The following is a 4,268-nucleotide window of genomic DNA, read 5'->3' on the forward strand; positions in this document are numbered from 1 at the left end:
AGTAGTTTTTAACTTAGGCAAATGCGGGATCGCGGCTAAGCCCCGAGTGGGAGGATTGCTCTCCACTCGGAGTAGTTTTTTAACTTAGGTGAAAATACGTTCGCGACTAAGCCCCCGAGTGGGAGGATTGCTCGCCACTCGGAATAGTTTTTAACTTAGGCGAATGCGGGATCGCAGCTAAGCCCCCGAGTGGGAGGATTTCTCTCCACCCAGAGTAGTTTTTTAACTTAGGCGAAAATAGGTTCGCGACTAAGCCCCCGAGTGGGAGGATTGCTCGCCACTCGGAGTAGTTTTGAAACTTAGGCGAAACAGATTCGCGGCTAAGCCACCCACTGGGGGGATTTGAACACATATTATGCGAGAACAAACATTAAGAGACTGCTGGAATCATGTCTTGATAAATAATATGAAAGTATTCTTATTACATCTCGTCGATCCGAGTGTTGAGTATAAAATCGGCGGAGCAGATCCGCGTTCCAAGCGTGTGGCTCATCTATCTTCTGGGCCAAGTTGTGAAAGTGATATGCCCCATTGTGAAGCACCTTGGTGACGACAAAAGGGCCTTCCCATGCGGGGGAAAGCTTATGAGGCCGTTGTTGATCCACTCGGAGCACAAAGTCTCCCTCTTGAAATGCTCGACCTTTGACGTTTCTGGCGTGGAATCGACAAAGGTCTTGCTGATAAATAGTCGACCGTATCAAAGCCATCTCTCGCTCTTCCTCCAGAAATCTACAACATCCTGACGTGCTTGTTCTGCCTTGCCTCTGAGAAAAGTTCCACTCGGGGAACATTGTGGAGCAAGTCACTAGGAAGCACAACTTCAGCCCCGTACACCATGAAGAAAGGGGTTCGATTGGTGGATCTATTGGAAGTTGTTCTCAATCCCCACAAGACAGACGGCAACTCAGTTACCCAAGCTCCAACTGCATGCTTAAGGTCGAGCATCAATCAGGGTTTCAGCCATTGCAGGATCAAACCATTTGCTCTTTCAGCTTGCCCATTCGACTGTGGGTGCGCAACGGATGCGTAATCGACCCGAGTGCCTTGGGAAGCGCATAATGCTCTGAACTCTTCTGAGTCAAAGTTCGAACCGTTGTCTGTGATGATGCTGTGCGGAACCCCATATCAGAATATCAACTCTCTGATGAAGCTGATGGATGTGCTTGAGTCTAGGTTCTTGATGGGCTTGGCCTCTATCCACTTGGTGAACTTGTCGACTTCCACGAGAAAATGAGTGAAGCCACTTCTGCCGATCCTTAGCAATACAATCATGTCCAACCCCCACACAGCAAATGGCCAGACGAGTGGAATAGTCCTCAAAGCAGATGCGGGCTTGTGAGACATGTTCGAGTAAAACTGGCAACCTTCACACTTCTCAACGATCTCTTTTGCTGCTTCATTGGCCCGTGGACAGAAGAATCCTGCTCGGTATGCTTTGGTCACGATGGTCTGGGAGGACGCATGGTGACCACAGGTCCCCGAGTGAATCTCATTCAAGATCAGCCGACCTTCTTCTAGAGAGATACATCGCTGAGCTACGTCGGTAACACTTTCTCGGTAGAGTTGTCCACCGATTACCGTGAAGGCCTTGGACCTGCGGACGATCTGACGTGCTTCAACTTCATCCTCTGGAAGCTCCTGCCTGAGCAGATATGCAATATACGGCACCGTCCAGTTGGGGGTGATTACCAAAATCTCCATTATTAGGTCGACAACTATTGGTACCTCGACTTCAGTCGGGTTGGTAGAACTTATTGGTTGGGGAGGTTCCTCATTAAAGGGATCTTCTTGTACTAACGGGGTATGGAGATGCTCCAAGAACACATTATTGGGAATAGGCTTCCGAGTGGAACCTATTTTCTCCAGATCATCAGCTGCTTGATTCTTGATTCGGGGTATGTGGTGGAGCTCCAATCCTTCAAACTTCTTTTCCAACTTCCTTACAGCATTGCAGTATCCAATGATGGCAGGGTTACTGACATCCCACTCCTTCATCGCTTGATTAACTACCAAATCTGAGTCACCGTAGACCATCAGGCAACGGATGCCGAGTGAGATGGCCATACGTAACCCGTAGAGAAGTGCTTCGTATTCAGCTTCATTGTTGGAGGAATCAAAGTGAATCTGGAGGACATAACTGAGTTTGTCGTCTCTCGGGGACACCAGGACCACTCTGGCACCACAATCGTTTAACATCTTAGATCCATCAAGGAACATGGTCCAGTGTTTCGTGTGAACTTGAGTCGGCTGCTGTTGCTCAATCCACTCGGCCAAGAAATCTGCGATTGCTTGAGACTTAATCTCCTTTTTGCTTCAGACTTGATATCAAGAGGAAGAAGCTCAATTTCTCACTTAGCTACTCGACCGGTTGCATCTCGACCGGAAGCGTCACTGATGACTGAAACCGAGTGATCTTGGAAGTAATGCACAACTTTCTTCGCAGTCAAATAAATTCCATAGACAAGCTTCTGGTAATGTGGATACCTTTGCTTGGACAGAGTCAAGACTTCAGAAATATAATACATTGGGCGTTGAACTTTATAGGCCTTGCCTTCTTCCTCTCGCTCAACTATGAGCACTTTGCTGACAACCTGACCAGTGGCTGCAATATATAACAGTAGAGGCTCTTTGCTGACCGGACCAACAAGCACCGGCTGGGTGGAAAGCAGGGCTTTGAGCTCTACAAACGCTGCTTCAGCTTCAGGAGTCCACTCGAATGTATCAGACTTCTTCATCAGTCGGTAAAGGGGCAATGCCTTCTCACCGGGACGAGAAATGAATCGACTTAATGCAGCAAGACAACCTGTAAGCTTCTAAATGTCATGCACACGCACAGGGCGTTTCATTCACAGAATTGCACCGATCTTTCAGGGTTTGCATCTATCCCTTGTTCGGAAACGAGAAAACCGAGCAACTTTCCACCAGGAACTCTGAATGTGCACTTGGACGGATTCAACTTGATGTCATATCTTCTCAAATTGGCAAAGGTTTCAGCAAGGTCAGACAGCAGGTCAGAACTCTTGCGTGACTTGACCACGATATCATCCATATATGCCTCCACATTCCGACTGATCTGAGTGAGCGGGCACTTCTGGATCATGCACATGAATGTGCCACCGGCATTCTTAAGACCAAAAGGCATGGTGACATAGCAAAACACCCGAACGGGGTGATGAAGGCCATTTTTATTTCATCGGGTCCATATAGTCGGATCTGATGGTACCCAAAATATGCATCCAAAAAAGACAAACGCTCGCACCCCGTAGTCGAGTCGACAATCTGTTCGACGCGGGGGAGAGGAAAATGATCTTTCGGGCAGGCCCGATTGATATGCTTGAAATCAATACACATACGAAGTGAATTATCCTTCTTGGGGACCATGACGACGTTGGTGAGCCACTCGGAGTGGTATATCTCGCGAATGAACTCAGCTGCCAGCAGCCGAGTCACCTCCTCGCCAATCGCCTTCCTCTTTTCTGCGATGGACCAACGAAGATGCTCTTTGACAAGTTTTGCCTTTGAATCAAAATGCAAACGGTGCTCAGCCAGCCCCCTGGGTACATCTGGCATGTGTGATGGTTTCCATGCAAAGATGTACCAGTTCTCATGGAGGAACTGGATGAGCGCGGCTTCCTATTTGCTGTCGAGTGTTGTTGAGATGTGGGTCGGAGCAGCAGTTGGGTCTTCCGGGTGAATGTGGACTGGCTTCGTCTCACCGGCCGACTGAAATGTGGATTCTGAAGCAGGCTTCTTGGCTCGCAACAAATCACTCGGATCGGCATTTTTCTTGTACTCTTCTAGCTCTGCCACCGCCATTTGCTCATCAGCAATCTTGGAACCCTTTGGGAGGCACTCCTCCGCTCTCTGCCTATTACCCGTAAATGTGATCACACCTTTGGGCCCGGGCATCTTCAACTTAAGATACTCATAACATGGGGGGCCATGAAACAAGCATATGCGGGCCTGCCTAGGATAGCATGGTAGGCACTATGGAAATCCACTACCTCAAACGTCAACTTCTCCTTGCGGAAATTCTTGGAATCTCCGAAAACCACATCAAGAGCGATCTGTCCGAGTGACTTTGCTTTCTTCCATGGGATGACTCCGTGGAACTGCATGTTGCTCTCATTGAGTTTGGACATCGGAATGCCCATCCCTTGGAGGGTCTCAGCATACAAAATGTTCAGACCACTGCCACCATCCATAAGAACTTTCGTCAGTCGGGTGCCCCCAACGACTGGGTTGACCACCAACGCTTGCCGCCCGGG

The sequence above is a fragment of the Triticum aestivum genome, chromosome 5D, assembly GCF_018294505.1.
Source record: "Triticum aestivum cultivar Chinese Spring chromosome 5D, IWGSC CS RefSeq v2.1, whole genome shotgun sequence".
Taxonomy (NCBI): Eukaryota; Viridiplantae; Streptophyta; class Magnoliopsida; order Poales; family Poaceae; genus Triticum; species Triticum aestivum.